This window comes from Halyomorpha halys, unplaced genomic scaffold, assembly GCF_000696795.3.
Source record: "Halyomorpha halys isolate HHAL.00 unplaced genomic scaffold, Hhal_1.1 Scaffold2091.1, whole genome shotgun sequence".
Lineage (NCBI taxonomy): Eukaryota > Metazoa > Arthropoda > Insecta > Hemiptera > Pentatomidae > Halyomorpha > Halyomorpha halys.
The window spans coordinates 327,389-346,708 of record NW_027105408.1 but is presented as its reverse complement, the minus strand read 5'-3'; the positions used below and the strand labels follow the sequence as shown (position 1 = coordinate 346,708).

Genomic DNA, 19,320 nt, shown 5'->3' with positions numbered 1-19,320 from the left:
TCATGTAGATAAACTGAATTTTTATTTGACATGTTGATTTGGAACTGCTATTGAACATGGACAAATTTAAATTTTGGAATAAATTGAATAAGTTTTTGGTGTAAAATTTACCTTTTCATAAAAAACTGTTGCTTAGTTGAAGTGGATACACTGCCTTTTGATCGAGTATATCCTACTAAATCAACTCCTCAACTGTGTGAAAGTTGGTCTTTGAATCAATTGCAGCTCTAATAGCTTTCAGTTTAAAAAACAAGAAACTTTCAGGACAGTGTTAGATTTCTGTTTATTTTTAAATATTAATCAAAGTAATGACATTATTATTTCATTATTGGACTATTTAGTGTATCGATGGTTTTTTAGTTTTTAATAAAATAAAATAACTCAGTTATTAGTGAAATGTGTGGAAACTATATTTATAATTTTGGAGAGACGTATGCTGTCCTCATTAGTCAAATTATCATATCTGTAAAATTGCTCTTTTTTTTTCAAACCTCAGAAGGCTATGACGTCTTTCATCTATTGTACTAACTCATAGGTGAGTTATGAGTAAGTATACAGTTCCTAATTGTTGAATTTTGAAATTCGAGTGATAAAGAGCTTGAGGTTCAAACAATAAAAAAAAAAAGTTTTAAATATATAAAACTGTACGTTTTCAAAATAATCACTATTCACTTTAAGACAATTAAACTAAGGAGAACAGTCTGTGCTACTACTTATGTAAGAAATGTTTCAATTTTATAAAAGTATATATATATTTGTAGTAGATATGATATAATTAATGATTTATTATTAATATACATTGAACAGGTAAAGTAAATTATGCTAGTTTCTAAATGGATCACGATCTTTTTTCCATGTGCGGTCTTCCCGTTGTGCCGTCGTCTGGTTGTTATCTGCACTCGGAATCGCTGTCTTCTGTTCCCACAGGGCGTAAGTATACCTACCTTCTTATACTCTCGTCCTAGTCCTTAGCACAGCCCTCCTTGTTATGTTAGCAATCAGTTCAGAAATTCACTTTAAAACTGAAAAAATAAAAATTTATTATTTCCACACATTGAAGTTTTTTTTCAAATGGTTTCAAAGAGTAACATTTGGACTAGCAAAATGACTCTGAAATAAGAAAATATGGTTTTCCTCATGTGGCTCCGGATGATGGTGGTAAAATTAGGACAAAAAAAATCCTATTACTCTTTTTTTCCGTTTAAGATATTTGAACAATCTGTGTATTTTTAGATAATTGAGATACTTTCATAATGATGAAAATAATGTAGGAGAAATATATATTAAAAAGCAATAAAAATCTTCTAGAAAAAATAAAATAAAATAGTTAAGTTCCATTTTTTCGTAGCCTGGTATAATAGGAGCCATCAAGAATATGATTATTATATCCTAATTTATTCCTAACCTTAGTTATTCTAATGACATGCCCTTTTCCATGTTTTTCGTTCTACTAATCTTTGGGTGGTATTAAGTATTCTGGCCATTATTATAAATGCATAAAACGACTACACAAGTGTTATTCCTTTGTAAATCGAGTAAGTAGGGTATAAATTAGCCTATAAGAGAGGCATTATTCATGGTGATACTTCTTTCTAAGGAGATTCCAGTAATCCCTTAATACTTCCTTTCTACTCTTTTAGTTTGCATAATTACAGGAGGTCCAACTTATCCTCGTCAAATTTTAGCACAGACTCCCATGTTTTACATGGCTTTAGCGACGTGTATGATTGCTAGGTCAATTATAAAATATAAATGGAAACGTTGGACCAGAGGCTGCCTTACACCTGTTCAGCTGAGGTGAGGGTATCTAGATCGTGTTTATAACTGCCCGGCCTTGTCATAGTCCGGTTGTTAGTGCAGTCATTTTGATTATTTTCTTCAGTTGAGATGGTATCAGCCGTTTCACATCAATCGATTTTAACTGTCAAAAACCACTATTTCAAATTTATAATTAATTCTTGATATGTTTGCCAACATCCTGGGCATTTATATCTTTCACGTTTGAGAAATATCAGATAAGGAGCTTTCTACTAAAATGATTTCTAGTACAGTTTATCTAAGATTTTTTTAAGATAATTTTTTAATCCTATTTTTTACTATATGGCCATTTGGGATGTCTGAGAGCAATCCTTAATATAACTCTCAGACAAATGAATATTAGTTAATAAGCGACTGTCAAATGGTTAAAAATTCTCAATAATTTAGTTGGTGATGAGCAAATACACTTCGATTAAGCATTTTGAAAACTAGATTTGCATGTGACTGTGTACCAGAGGACTGGGCATTCTTACAAAATATTATTTTTGGATAAATATACATTTGGACTGGACGAAAAATGGGAAAAAACTAAGAATTCACGAAAATTTCCGTTCATTTCCTTTTTTTTTAAGTTGGGGATCAGTTTGAAAATGTTCCAGTATCAATTTTAACTGATTCCGTTCACTACATTGGCTTCGCTGTGCACAGAAGTATTTCTTGACCCACATCCACATGTTTCTCCTCTCATGGAAAAATCCAAATTTATTGAAAGATTAGTAATATAATTTATTCTTAGATCTTAAAGTATAGGTAGAGTAAGTCAGGGATAGATGGATGACCAGTGGCATTCCTCTCGAACCAGCAACTTCTGAGCCGTTATGATTGTTGCCGTCTGTTCTCTGTAGTGATGTTTTGTAAATATTTTTTTTAAGTTTTAAGAAAAATCGTGTCCATATGTAAATAGAAATATTTTTTAAGCCCAATTTCTATTTTACTTTTAATTATTTATGTAAATTATTGCTGGAATGACTGTTAAGTATGCCTTTTTATACTTCTAACCAAATATAGTGTGGCATTTGTCAGCCATTGGTGGGTACAAAGGGTGCCCATCTATTCTAAATTATAGCATTGATTATCAAGAGGAATTCGGGGATATTATTGATCACATAAAACAAAGTCATATTAAAATGAAAAATAAGATTAAAGAAGAAAAAACAAGAAAGGAAGAAGAAAAAACTAGAAATAAAGACTATTCTTAAAAAAAAAAAAAAAAAAAATAGGCAATTTCCAAAAGGAGAAATTTTGTAATGATAGATCTGATAATTTTAGTTATTTGAATGATACCGAATGGTTTTTGGTTTAGGGCTGGGTCAAAAGAGTATCTTAAAGAAACATTACATTTTATTTCCTTGAATTATCTTTTAAAACTTTATGAACAAAAAACGCTGCATATTACTTTTAATTAAGGCTAAAACCGTATTATTGTATCTATGTTTTTTTTTAATAAGTTTAATGTTTTACTCTATGTATTATGCCGTTGGGTCATAAACTTATTAAACTTTATTTCTTTCTAACAGCATATCCGAGATTGATGGAACACCTTAATGTTTTTTTTTTTAACTTGTATTCTTAACATACATTTCATCCAATCGGGAAATAAATGTGAATTAGCTATGGGTTGGGACAGCTATGAGCACCAAAATGGCTCTTAATTAGACGTAATTAGTTCAAAGAAAAATCTGTCCATCTATTCCGAACTTAACCTACCTATCTAGCAGAAATTTTGAGGAAGCTATGCTGATCTATAATCTCAAAAGTTTGTTAGTGATCCACTATGTTTTTGAAATAAAGTAAAATTTCTGGTTATAGTAAAGTTTTAGAGATAGTATAACACATATGATAAAATAATATTAAATGACATGGAGGAAATGTGGATTCTTGTAATGACTTCTACAAATATAATAGTCAGATAGGCCATTTTTCTAACATTCCTTCCTTGCATTCATTCAATTTTCAAATCAAGTCATAACTAGACTTCCAAACCTTAACTGTCAAATGTTTGGCCAGTTTTTTTTAATCATATTTTAAGTTTCACTATACATGTAAATCATTCAAAACTCTTTTTCATTATTTAAAGGACAACAAGGAAACAGAATAAGTGGAATACACAATAAAACTGAACATTTTATTGCAATTTATATCTTTGTGATAGGTTAATCTTTGTTCTTGGGACTTACTATTGATCGTTCCGATTGAGGTCGAAAAACCTCCCAAATCATATTATTTTATGGAGTTAAACGAGGCATTGTGGGACTTGATCTGAAAAGTTTGGTGTTAGAGCCTGAAAAACTTTATTCTCTTTACCAAACTAAAAATTGACGACATCAATCTTGTATCTGTAACTTATAAGTGTTGATGCAACAATTAAATCAATCGTTTTATATAGTTATTTATTTTTTAAAAACACCCTTAACTGAATATTCATTTTCTATTTCGCCAATCTTTTAAGAATCTTATTCAATTTTCTTTCCTCTTCGCTCTACGTTATGCGATCCCTAAATACATCTTTCCATACAGATCTCAAGTCTAACTTTTGTTAAACTAGGTATGACTAATGTTTCCAGGCATTGTTCATATAATGGACATAATTTAACTATGATATTGATAAAGTTCACTTTACGCTGAGGCGAACACTAATGCCTCCAGCGCGATGTTGTGTTCTGTACCAGCTGCTGTCGCAAGACTACCGCAATTAGTGCTATCTATATCAGAAAAATATGTCTACAGGAAGTAGAGGTTCAGGCTCTTTCAGAAGGAGAAGGCTTTCTTGTGTTTCATGGGTAGTTGTTAAGATATGCAGAGGAAGCCCGTTGTAAAACAATAAACCTTCTAGCGGTTTCACCGCCTTCCTTTTGTCACAATTAATTATTCCAAGCGGGGTTTAACTGTCTTGTCCATCCTGTTTTTAGTGAAATGAAACCCGTCTAAAGTGTTCATACAAAAACTAAAAAAACTTAAAAATAAAGTACCATCGGTTTGGAATATATATATTATTATTATATTATTAAGAACTCTACGGTTTTACAAAATTATATACTTATATATAACTATGATATTTGTGTTACCTTTTTGTAATATTCCGTAAGGATTGTGGACTTTCTTGCATGACTAGATTGACGTACACTTCTTCAGTTTGTTATGATTTTTAAGTTATGCTCTCCTTCACCGTTAGTAAAGTCCATTAAATAACGATTTTTTTATTGTGATTCATGGGCTATAAAGGTATAATGTGTATAAATAAGGTATAAAAGTATAAATACTGCCTGAGAAGTATCTATATCAACTGTTCTCTTTCTGACATTTTTGGATTTCCGCTTAAAATTCATTTAGTTAATTTTGATTCGTTAATTAATTTTATATTGAAAAAAGATAGTTGACCGTAGGAAGTAGATTGTAGGAAGATAGTACGCGTGACGCTCAATAAATGTATCAAAATAGTAAAAATAAAACTATTTATTGTAAACCACCGTTTCGCCCTACTTGACCTGTCTTTCTCAGCGCTCCACTCAAAAAGCCCTGCTAAAGCGGAGTGAAACGTTGTTAACAATAAATAGTTTTCTTTTACTATTTTGATACCTTTATTGACCACCACCCGGACTATCCTCCTACAATATAATTAATTTTAATTTTAAGACATTTTATTAGTTTTATATATTGTACAACACTAATCGAAATTCGGATATATCATCCTTGTTCTGTAAAAGGGACAGCTTAAACAAATTATGATTATATATATATGCCTCCAAGTATGCAAGTAATTTTCCAAATAGGTTGAAGTACAAATATACCCTGCAAATTCTTGGATGCGTCCTATTTTCAGAAACCAACTTCGTGTAAATTTCAAGAGAGGTATGTGTTATGTTCGTATGAAGTTCCTGCCTAAATAGGCAATTTCAAGCACTGTGGTTTTCTATTCACCCATAACCTTTCCATTAAAATAATGTTTATCCTTTTTATCTCCGCTATCTTTTCTGGTAAGTCGGTGGTTTAGACTTAAAAATTGGTTCCCAGACTATTTGAAGCCTCTATGATTTGTTTGTACTTACCACTTAAAAAATATTTCGCACTTTTCTTTAATCATAGAAAATCCGATAACAAATATTTTGTATTTGACGTACTCCATAGGCCAGGGTTACTTTGTGACAGCTCTACTAGATTTGGGACAGTCTGTATTATAACCCAAACTAAAAAAGTAAATCCAGTTTACGGTAGTATCTTCAAAATTCAAGTTCAAAATAAAATCCGAACGTTTTCTGTCAGATGTTCCACTATTCGCGTGATATACCAAAGAAGCGAAATATTGTTTCATCCATTAGTCTACTTGTCCTGATTATGTCTTCTTGTTTCCTCAAATACTCCATATGTATTACGTTGAATCATCTTCTATATTAGCTTTTAATCTCCATAACTTTGTGAGGTATGATGTTTAAAGTTAAATAATTCTGTATTATAACTTATATTTCCTGATTTATCTCTGTTTTTGTTGAGAAGCCTTTTTTTGATCCGAATTTATTCCATCTGTGACTGTAGCATGTTTTGGTTTTATTTTTGTATCCTGACTTGTGTTCCTGGATATTTCAATATTTAGTTAGTATTTCATTGTTCAGATCCTCAAATAATAACACATACTATACTCATGTTTTTCTTACTATTCTTATTTTTTATGATGTATCATCAATGGTGGAATAAATTAGAACATGTAGATCAAAGTAGTGAGAGTATGAGCATCTTTCTAGAAAAACAAAACCTTCAAGAAAACTCTTCGTTTTAATTTAGATGTAAAAACCTAGAGGGAATAAAATAAACGTTGTTTTTATGGATTTAGTTATCGAGACCTTTTTGAGACCCTTTGCCATCTGTGACCCTAGCCTGCTTGCCGATTAATTCTTGTGTTTTCCTTGTTCTTTTTTTGCCTTTGATTATGAAATAAAAAAGTGGTTTGTCTTATCCCGCAATTAATTGAGTTAGGTAGAATAAATTAGCAATATTTTTAGTTAGTTTAAGTTCCTGTTAATTTCCTTAACAGATATATGCTTTTCTTCTGGTTACAAATTTCAATCTCAAAAATGAAAATGTCCAAAGCGCAATAATATTTTCTTGACAAGAAGAATAAATTATTATAAATTCCAGATTGTACAAATAGAAAGTCATTTTCCGAAATGTCTGATTTCGATGACGTAATAATATTCAAATGATATATGCTATTTTAAAGGTTGTTTTGGATTTTTATTACTCATGCGATTACGCTGTTTGAAAATATGGCCTTTATAAACTATAACTTGTTTTGAAATTATTTTTTCATTGATCAATGATCTGTCAAATGTTGCCTTTCAGTAACCATTGCGCTCACATTGGCTTCCTATGGCGGAATGTGTGGGAGTGTTAGTGGGCGATCCCAATTACCCCCCTCTCCTCAATTTGTTAGTTAGCTCCTCTCTCCACTAATGGGAATGCGCCCAATTAACCAGTAGCGGTCCTCCTCGTCGCCATTATCGGTCCCAGGTAATTAATAGCTGACCGGAAACCAGAGGACAGGTGACAGTATGCAGGTGCGCTCTCACTGCCCTCTCCTTCTTATCTCTTCTAGATAGCAACATAATTTTGAACGTCGTAAGAAACACAACATAATATTAATATCTCTTATCGCCGGTTTGGGTGGGAACTTGGTTGTAAAAGTTTGTGTTTCTGAAGTATATTAATTCTAAAACATATTGCAGTACATTATGTCGGTATTAATTATTATCAGTGTTCCAGTGAAACAAGGTATAAGTAGGTTGTAATTTACCGCTTACTGACTTGCATTATCTTTATTATCGGGGTCTTAAAAAATTAATACTTCAGGCTATTTTTTAATAGATGCAATAGTGGATATCGACATTTTGGGCTCAAGGACGATACCGGAGGTTTTGGAAAGTATGGGGTACCCCCAAAAGAAGTGCAGTTCCAGTGTCTGCTTAAAACTATGAACTCTTCTTTAATGTTATTTATTTTATTTCTACGGCGTAGGACCCTGAGCCATGTTTATGTACATAGACTTATTTTGAAGTGGCTCAAATTCAACATAATCATTTCCTTTAAACGTTGAATATTTTTTCGATTCACTTAATTCTGCCGAAATTATTATTGATAATTCTATAGTATACCGGTTCCTTTTACAACAAACTTATCGTAAATGATTACTAGTTTCCAAAAATAATACAACCGAAAAAAAGTGGAGTCAGTGAAGTAACTCATATTAATGAAGATAAGGACTTCTGCGTCATCTTGTTTCTTTTTCGGATACTTTTCAAAATGATCCTTCCTTACTATAAGCCAGTACTCCGTCATGCAGTGTGTTGTTTTGTTATCCTTAGTATTACAAAATATTACTTCCTTCAATAAAAGCTATTTTGGTCTTCTTTAAATTCGCGAAACTTACATACTATCCAACGGTTTCTTAAAGTTGTAATAGTGCTTGCTAATATTACTACATTTTCCGCTTAAAGATTATTATCATTATTTTGGCATTACGATCCTACATGAACCCGAGCATCCACCACAGCAAACCAAAATCCATGTTCAGTATACAGAATTGAAACTATCATCTTTGAAAAATACTTTACTTGTCACTTGCTTACCCTACCTCGAACACTTCATGTACACAGTCTTATTTTCATTAACCTTATTTACCTACTGCTTTTCCGAGTTCATGGAATGTTCCTTTTACTGCTTTTTGGGTTCTAACGGCAATATCATCTGCATTTATTAGATGTTGAGATTGTTTATGGTTCCTTATGTATTAGCTCTAATTGAACGAATAGCTACTTCCAGTGCTATATTAAAAAGGAGAGGAGCCAGAAGATCGTCCTGACTTAAGCCATCCTCCATAGAAAAATCCTGAGACAACGAATTTCCAACCTTAACTCGACAAGTAGCGTAATTTTTGTCTGCCTGGATAGGTTTTTCAGTTTGTCTACCTTTACCTTTGCATTCATAAGTCCTGTTCTGTCCAGACTGGAATTTAAGTCTGCTATTTGTGGACCTCTAACAAGCATATGGCTTGTTTGAGGTTCACAAATAGCAGATGCATGTCTATGTTGAACTCATAACACTTTTCTATAGCCTCAGGAAGAATATCTGTTAGAATATATCAACTGTTGATCTACCGGGCCGGAACACTGACATACTCCTATGATATTATCCCTGAAACCGGTCGCTCTTTTATGTAGGCACACTGCCAGTATTCTATAGGTTGTGCTATGTAGAGCAGTACTCATCACATGCCATCTTGCCTCCTTTCTTGTATAGGACATATGCTGCTCTTATCCAATCTTGGTGCACTTTTTATTTCATCCATATCTTCCTAATCAAATCGTAAATTTCTTACCACAAATCACTGCCACCATATTTTATCATCTCTGGAGTTATCTCGTCAACAACTGGTGACTTAATGGTTCTTTATTGACCTAATTATGTCAATTATTTCTCCCTTCTCTGGAGCTTCTATCTTCTATCTTCTAAGACGATGAGTAAGGTGCTTCTATTTAAGTTATATGAGCTTCCGCTTTTCTTTAACGATTTCATTAAACTTTCATAGCTTTGTAATCAGAATCTTCCCAAATCCAATGTGTTCTATCGGGTGGGGTGGAAGGGATTAGTGTACTGTGTTGGAACCAGTGTTTTTGTTCCCTCAATCAAAATAACAATGTAAAACAATGAAATGGACTCAATGCAGTAGTGACTTATCATCCACCTCTTACTTTAGTGTTGTGCAAACGGTTCGCAATTTCATTCGTTCGGATCGCAATAGAGAAAAATCAACATAACTAAAATCGTTTATTTTCTAAAGTATGTGTTTATCTTATAAAATGTAACTAGTTGTCTTTAAAATCTAGATTTGTATTTCGAATCGAAATAATTTTTGTCTTTTTATAATACAATAAGGTGGAATACATATCTACACTGAATGAACCAGGTGGAGCTGTTTTAACGTTTCACTTTGTTTTAGTTGACTTTCTCAACCCAATGTTAACTTTTACTTATTGGTTACCGTGAAAACAAAGTGGTGGGATTTAATGTATATATTTTTCATTGCTGAACACATTATACCTACCGGTTATGGTTTGATAGCCGCAGGTAAAATATCTATTAATCTAGATGAGATCATGAAGGAACAATTTGTTTGCATTTAAAATGCGCCCCTTCCCGTCGGATAGGGACCACTCCTCCCATATTAATGGTTAGATTCAGTCCATCGGCGTCACTAATTTCACTCAGCTGTTTTGCAATTTAGATGGGACGGTAACGGTTGTAGACACCCCCGAAGCGGACGGTAGCAGAGGGAGTGAATGGATATTAATTCGGGACGCTGATGAGAGGCTATTGAGTGGTGTTAGTGGCCGGCTAGATGCTATCGGGACCCCGGGGCCAAATCTTAATAGAGCTCCTCCTCCCAGGAGCCAGATCCACGATAGCAGCCGGTAGCCATTTTTACACCTACACGTCCCCGGCTATGATTTAAAGTAGGGGGACGGCAGGGAGATAACGTCACGGAACACTTTTTATATCTCCTCTAGCCCGGGCTGAATATGAAACAGTGAGCCACGCCTTAGCCACAAGATATTACACTAAATCATCTCCACCGGCGGCTGTCTTCTCTTAGTCTCAACCATTTTTACCCAAACACAAAAAATATCTACCTTGATCGAGGAGACTATAATGCGTCCGAAGCGCAGTATTATGGAAATATAATATACCATCGTATGTATGAAACACTTTTTGTAAAATATTGGTTCATTTTTAATAATATATTGTTTATAAAACACTATTAAAACAAAGTAGGTACTAACGAACAAATGAATCCAAGATCCTTAATGGGATGTTACGGAATGAGGGTTAGGTTTTTACCTACATTTATTTAAGGAAGGCTGAATTCCTGATGAAGTTAGTACCTAATATTTTCAGAAACAGTACGCAGATAGATAGTTCTTCTTCTTCTTCGATCTTCCCATTTAAATGGCCAACTATGGGAATGACAAAATAAATTCAACGGTACTCCTGAGACATCCAGATAGATAGTTTATAACTTAATAAAGAATGAACCATACCAAAGTCTTAAGATCGGAATCGAAGTAGAAATCAAGCGCAGTTTAAAAGCTAGCACCTAGCTAGACCTTTACTATTTCAACTTCTGAAAGGTCTTGGATTTAGTTCTTGTTCAGGACATACTCATTCTTGACCAGTGGGTTACAGGGAAGAAATTCGGTCAGCATATGGCTGTCACCTTATACATTTCTGGCATATATGGGATGGTTATTCTACAGGTTACTATTCTAGCTCTGAGTAGGAAGGAGTTGGTATTTATCCCGTTGATCTGCCACAAAATAAATTCTAACCCACTCAGGCCAGAGTTGAGCTGGTGCCCCATCTCATCGTCATCTACCAGGAAGCAGTGATGCAATTATGTTTTTAAAAATCACCAATTATTACCACATTCGTCAAATGCCATCTATAAAGTTATTATTTTTTTAAATAATTCAGTATTTCATAATTTTTAGCCAAGTTGTAAAAAAGTTTAGGTACTGCAAATTTTCACTGTCTTACTACATAAAGTAATATCTATTGAGTTTTATCCTTTAATTGTATTTATTTTTTGTGTCATGTTATATTATCATCAAAATGTGTTCTCTTCACGGGTTGAGATAGTCCCATATTTTTTTATTATTTTGTGTAATATACTGGAACAGGTATATTTTTGAGGTCACTACAAAAATAAATAATGAAGATTTTGATGAAACTAAATATTTATTTTTTTGTTTTTACATTAAACATATCATTATTATTATATATATATTATTATTATATATATGAATTTTTAGTTTCTAACTATTACGTCGTATTGAAGAGCAATGTGGCATAACTTTATTTTTCAAACGTGGGGTAATCATAATTTAAACATTTACTCCTCAATGTTCATTATTTTAAGAATCGTTGTACATTGTACATTATTTTGGTTATTTGCTAATCGTTTTCAATAATAAACCTTTGTAATCGAACAAGTAAAGAAAATTAAATGCACTCTCAAAATTTCAGGTTGCATACAGAATCCAAAAAACAAATTAAAAAAAAATCTGTTCGTTTACCGTCTGCAGCTTTTCTCCGAAACCCTGGGTTGATTTTTAAAAATTTATCATCAGTCTCATCGGATGATGATCCTCGGAATTTATTCACATGACCATTAGCCTTCTTGTTTTAAGTGTCAAACAAAGAGAAATTTCCTACGGCCATAAATGGAGATAGAGGAAAAATATAGTGTTCGAAATCATTTTCTGATGGTGTTATAAAATTTAAAAAAAAAAAAACAGAATCTTTTGAAGAATGGACGAATGAACCGATTTAATTAAAACTTACCTTAAGTTTTCTCCTTAGATCTCTTTTTAAAGAGTTCGTATTTAAAATAAATTTCTAAGATAAGGAAGAAAAAAAGTAAAGAAAATTTAAATTCCCAACCAAAAAAAAAATATTATCGAAATCCTTATTACCAAAGACACAGTGCATTTGAACTTATCCCGGTTTATTATTTTAATAAATAATAAATTAAAAAACCTTTGTAATAGACTGAGAAAAAAAAGAACTAATTCCTTCCCCAAAAATTTGAGGTTTTTCGTTTCATAGAACCATTTTTAAAAATAAATTGTAGCTGTTATTTGTAGTGCAGTTACAAAGCAAAACATTATCGAAATCAGATCACCATTACCAATGACTCAGTGCAGAATTTGTTATAGTAAATTATTTTTAATAAAAAACCTTTGTAAAAGACTGAGGAAAAAAAATAAATTGAGCTCTTCCCTTTAGAATTTGAAGTTTCGCGTTTCAAGATACATAGAATCTAGAAACTTTTTTAAAAATAATCTGCAACTGTTATCTATGTTGTTAAAAAACACAAAAACCTTCGAAATAGGACACGAAGGATGACGGTAAACTGATGGGCGCATGCGCCAGGCTGGTAACTTTTGTTGGGTCGACATACTTATTGAATTATTACTTTTGTTAAGTCGACATACTTATTGAATTATTACTTTTATTGGGTCGACATACTTATTGAATTATTACTTTTATTGGGTCGACATACTTATTGAATTATTACATTTTTAATTCTACTGAACCTATATTTGAATCATTCAGTTGAATGATATGAGTAACATACCATTTTTAGTGTTTTCAATATTAGTTCAGTAATCATTTAGCGTTGAATTAATTTATACGTTATATACGTTGCAGTTGAAAATATCATGCTGTACATTCTCCATAATAGTGTGCTGCGTAACGAATAGTATATTGTGTAGTAGGATAGGTGGATGGACCACTCCTCTACTTTATCGAAATCCCGGCTGCGCTATCGATAAAATAGTTTTGAAGTTATTCCTATCCAGTATATATGACCAGTGGTTGTTATAAATTAATCTTGTTAGACTATATATATATATGATTGCTGCAAATAAAGTGGAGTATGTCTGACTTCTGCGTATCTGGCGTTGCTGGTAGCAAACTAATCTAGTATTTGACATGAAATAAAATTATCCTTGGTTGGAATAGACGTTCTGATTATGAGAGGTAGGTGGTAACCTTTAAGCGGGAGAGAGGCACGGAGAAGATGCAAATTGGAGGGGGTTGGAAGGAGGCTATTCATCAGGACTGAGGGGACTATCTGTAGATCTGGATGTAATAAAGAAGGCTACAATGAAGCTACCGCCGCGCTATCTTCTCATCTCGCTCCGGTATATCACCTCCGTCATAACCGAATATCTCTCTTCTTATATCTGTCTTCCGCATCTTCGTCTTCCCTGCATTCCGATGCGAAAATGATTTAGCCCCAGCTTCGTCAAGGGGGTCACTTGACATAATTCCATCATGGGTTGAACGGAGATGAGAGATAAAGAATGGAAAACAAATGTTAAGAAGATGGAGGATAAGAGAACAAGATGTAAGATACATCTCTACCGGTCGGTGTATTACAACTAGGACAATTTATAAAATTCGTCTTAATCTGGAGGCGTAATGCTAAGATAGTATTATTTATGCTTAATCTCCATCCATATCCACTATCTCGATGTAGCTGTCTTATCAATTGAAGTGGATTTCTTTTTTTGTTTTCTGGGTAGAATATATTTATTTATTGTTTTAAAAGGCGCTCAAATTCGCTGAGTTATACGGCTGGAAGTAAATCTATTCTTAACTAAGTCTAGAAAATTGCTAATTACAAAATGTCTGGTTTTCAATTGAATAGAATATTTAAATCTATTTTAAGAAAATCTATTTTAATCTAAGATAGGGTTCCTTAAGAATATCTTATGTGAACAAATTATTAGTTAATCAGAAATAAAAAATAAAAATAACTTAATGTACACACTCTCTACAATGTAAAAAATTATAAAATCTGTAAACAAAAATAAAAATTCGTATTCTCAATTGTACTGAAAAGTACAAAATAAAATAAAAAAATCAATTCACATGTAAAAAAATGATTCACTCCTAATGATATTATACAATTTCTCATGTGCAATTATGTATAAAATCAGTAAAATAGAAATAAATTCTTATTCTAAATTAAAAAAATATTATTTTCTGATAATATTATGCAATGTTAACGTTACATGAACAAATAAAATAGATACTTATTCTAAATCAAAGATAACTGAATTACTAAAGCCAAATAAAATAAAATAGATTCATACAGAAATAGTATTCACTTCTGATCTTAAATAAAATCTTAAATCACAGTGTTATGGCTAGGGACTGTCGGTTTGGGGTGTAAGGTTATGGAAAAGGTGGTATTTAAATGAAAATAGGGAAGAAGCGTGTCGGATATTAGGAGGTAGGAATCTCAGAACACTGCCTTCTAAAAAGGAATTTTATGATGTTTTGTTCAGTGGGGAGGGATTTAGAGGTCAGAATGACGAGATTTCGTTTCCTGGGAGTGGAGAGAGGATTGGAATTGGAGGAAGGGTGGTTGGAACTGATTGCTTGGTATAGGTAGCATTCGAGAAAACATTGCCTGCAGTTGAAGGGGAAAGGGGACTTTACCTCATCGTAGAAGTGGGAAACATGAGGAAGTCTCAATATGCAGTAAAATCGAGGAGCCCCCGGATGCCACACAACCGTAGTTAGTGTGGGGGAAATGAGTGAGGATATAAAGAATGGTCTGGGTTGTGTCAGTTCCCAGGCACTGATCCTATCCAGGTCTCTCTAAATATCGGTATAGGCTACCAATAACTCAGAGAGTGAGAAGTTGTCAGCGTATTGGTGGTGGGAACAGTGGTGGATAGAATTAAGAAAATCTTTGATATAGGAACTGAATAAGGGGAGAGAGATACTAGAACCCAGGGCTACTCCTAAAGGACAGAGTAAGGAAGTTGGATAGGATTGATGAGGAATGGCGACTATTTGGAACAGTTCTATTGGAAAGGGATGATAAGAGCCTTTACAGTTAATTGTTATCATCCATAGCAGTATGTCCTTTTGAAACCCGTAGGCTCCTGATTACTTCCTTAATATTCTCCAACTTTGTTTATCACTGTTTGGTTTACAGGGGTGTCTCTGAGGATCTCGAAGCAAAATTAAAACGGTTAATTAATTGCCTTGTATGATTCATCTTTAAGGTCCTCAGGTACGCCTCTGTCACCTGATTTTATGAAGGATTGAAGTGGCTTTATCCCTCCTTCTGTCATACATATTTTCTTGCTTCCTTCCTTTACCAAGTAATCCAATTCCGTCGTCTATCGTACATCTCTAATATCCTTCAATTTAAATCCTCAGTGCATTTCCACACAAGGCCTTCAGACTTATATGTAACTGCCCATCGAACCGCAGCCTTTGGTAGATCTTTCCTCATCCGTTCCTCATCCCTTCATTAGTAGATGTAATACCCTTCCAACCTTCAAATCCCGTATCTTCGACCACCTTCCGTCTACCCAATTCCGGAAGAATAACAATTGACAGTCTCAAACAAAGTGTATATATTTTCTGTACTTAATGTTTCAGATTTATTCTTGTAAATATGTTTATTAGCAGAAATTGTACCTTTCCGTTTATTATTTTTAGTTTAATAATATTTGATTTATATCATTTTTATTTTCATTATCATTTTTGTTCTATTCTTATTTTATATATTCTGTTAATGATTGTTGTTCATTTTAATCTTTTGAAATTCATTATTTTATTATATTTTATGACGTTTTATAATTTCATTCTTATTTTGTATTTCACTCTAAGGCTCTAAAGCCTAATTCTGACTCCTGTATATTATTCTAAAGGGACCAATCCCAGAATAAATAAAGAATATTATTTTATGTATGCTGGTTGTGATTTTGGCTAGAACAGATTTTGTGGAGTAGCCGGAACGGAAACCTGATTCGGGAAGATCGAGTGAATTGGTCTAAAAAAAACAACGTTCTTTTTGATTAAACAATTCTTTTTGGTTTCAGTTGCGGATTTCAAATGTCAGCAGATTTTCAGGTTTGATGCCTAAAATTATTCTGTGAGAGCTCCTGGTTGTTTTGAAACTATTTGAGCTGAAAATATTGAACAATTAATTAAGTGAGTTTTACTCACTATTAAGTGAGTGAAATCTATCCGTCAGAGGTTTTTTATCCATTTCTGGAGCAAAACACAACCTAGTATTAAATTCAATGTCTCAAGTTACTCAGTAATATTGCATTTAAATCAATTTGCAAAGTATTGTATTATTTTCTTCAATAACCGAGTGCTATCTGTGACAGTAATAAGAAAAAACTTCGTTGTACAAATTAAAAATGTTTATTTAGTGCCTGTAATTTCTTTTGGGTGTTCAATATACCGGACTACTATAACAAGTTTCATTATTTATCGACAACTTCACTAATAGCTCACCAATATATTTATGAAGATATTCCATCCGTCACTTAAAAGGGGTTTATTTCATATTCGCTTTTAAAATCAATTATTGATTTGTATAGTTAGCAACAATTAGCTGATAAATTATTTCGATCAATAAGGTACATATTCTTATGGTACATATCCTTAATTGAAAAAAACCGTTCCTGAAGCGTTTCTGTCATTCCCCTTTATGTTTGAGATAAAGAACATTCTCAATTTAAGTCTAACTCCTGAGAGATGTCGAATAGTGATGTCGGAGGGCACTCTATGACAAAAGTTTGTAAAGACGGGTATGTCTTAGTTTCTGTATCTTTTCATACAAAGTAATTAAAGCTTCTCTTACACCATCCTGCAGTCGAACATCGTAACTTTGGTTTCCTTTTGTCAATCAAACTGCTGTGATTTTTACAATAAATATTTACGTTTTTGTTCTTTGAAATTTCTTTTCATTTTTAATCTGTTTGCAAAAAATATGTTTCTTATCGATTCGTATACGTACTCGACGACATGGCTGTTATGGCAGACGGATGAATTAATCCGGCGATGAAATCGTGACTCGCTTCATAGTTAATTGCGACCATTAGCAGGACCCGTTGAGATTTTTATGAGGCTCGTTTGGGGAAATAATTATAGAATTAAAGATCGTAAAATATTGGGAAGTGTAGGGCGGTAGGGCCGTAAGAGGCCGCCAATAATTATAAGCCAGACTCGAGGTAAGGAAGGAAGGGGGTTGGAGGGTGGTATTATCATATCATTAGCTAGTTCCCTAAGGCAGCGTCATTACATTGCTACCTCCTTACTGCCTCTATTTATTTCAGATAAAATCCTAACTTAATCGATATTATTATAGTAATCTCTTTGGTTCTTTTCTTAGATAAAATGTAAACTGCTCCAAGTCATGTAAATCCCACTCCATCATCTCCCGTCCGAACCCTCAATCACTGCTTTTCATTTCCTCCACGGGTCATTACATACAACTAATATCTAAATTAATACCGACGTGATTTTCCTTCTCAATGTATTTTTTTTTAAATCGGTTTTGTTTAAATTGTTATTATTAATAGTCAGAGTATCCTTATTAAGTTGTTTTTTCCTCCTGGAAGGATAGATAATATTTAAGATTGTATATTCGGATAACATAGCAAAAAATTAGTTATATTTTACGCTAAAACTATAATTATCTGTTCTATGAATTACGAGATGCATAAACATGTGGATAGTGGTGTTAGTATTTTAATTTAGACAGTCGAATAACATGTCCTTGGTACAATCTATAAATTTCTTAAAGAATTGTTTTTTGTGTCATAATTGCCGATTTAATAGCAGGAGCTAATTTCTAATTTTAATACACATTTGATTATTTCGAATTTTGAAATAGTGGCGTCACGTATTCAGTTCGGTTTAATGTTACAATTTTTTTTATGTTTAATGAGTTATGTTAGAAAAATTGGCGTTAGTATTTTTTCCTCCTTATAATCAACTAGAAAACTTTATTTTACCTTCTGGAAAATAACAGAATGTTTAGGAAAATTATACAGTATGGAAAGGATTATTTGAATTATTGAATTCCAAAATTTCAGATAACTCTTAGTAGTTTATTTAATTAAATTTTTAATTTCTTGCTTTATTTTAAGTCCCTATATTTTTATATTTCTTAGATGTGATAGATTCTAAAATTGAAACAAAAAATCCTGGCAAAGTAGAGGGTATTGTAACATTGATTTGATTAGCCTACAATAAGAATATAAGAAGTCATAATTTTATAAATTATTTGAATTTTGTGCAAAATAATCTTTTGACATATTTACCTATAATATTATGGAACATAAACTACATTGAGGATTAAATAGGAGTTGTAGAATTTTTCAAAACTGCTCTACTGAACAATTAAGTGGTTTTTCATATGCTTTCCTCAGCCCTTGATTTTTTAATCTCTCTCAATTCTCAAGCAAAACAAAAAACGTCATTCATATTACTGCATTTAATATGTAGTAAAATATAGTATATTTATATGTTTAAATAATGTAATAGTTTAAGTTTTGGGTTGCTATTATTATTATTTGTGACATTATAAAATATGTACTAAACTTACCTGTGTTCTCTCCTATTTCTTTAACTGCTTTCTAGGAATTTATGGTTTATTCAAGCATCCAAAATGAATCACATTGATGATTTTTGACTGTTTATATGCCACAACATGCCTACATTTTGAGCCTCCTCCATGGCTATGGAAACAAGATGCGGGAAGAATTAAGTTGAAAGAATAAATGAACCTCATTATTCAGAAAGGAAACAAACCGCATAGTAACTGAACTGCGAGAAATGAATTTAAAGTTATATAAAAGTAATTAGGAATAAAACTATCTCTGTGGCCTGGAGTAACAACACATGTCCGTTTATTGTTTTGTTTTTTTGGGAGTTTTTAAAATCTTTATGTAATACTGTCTGTCAAAAATTAAACTTTTACATACGTAAGCAAACAATGTTCTCTTAAATCTTTTACTATTTGTTTTACACTACTAAGCATATGCCCATCATCGTCTCTGAAAACCATTAGTTTTTTGTAAATATATTTTGTTTTTAAATTTATTTATCTTAGGACCCTGAATT

The 19,320-nt window shown here is 32.5% G+C and overlaps 1 long non-coding RNA gene across 1 annotated transcript; it reads right to left on the bottom strand.

Annotated features, from left to right (window-relative positions):
• Positions 1-765: 765 nt before the first annotated feature.
• Positions 766-19,075, bottom strand: LOC106691121 (uncharacterized). Its single transcript, XR_001344725.3, has 3 exons — positions 18,803-19,075; positions 4,884-5,032; positions 766-1,022 (listed from the first exon to the last, which is right to left on the bottom strand). It is a non-coding gene; the product is annotated as an uncharacterized lncRNA (long non-coding RNA).
• Positions 19,076-19,320: the final 245 nt, after the last annotated feature.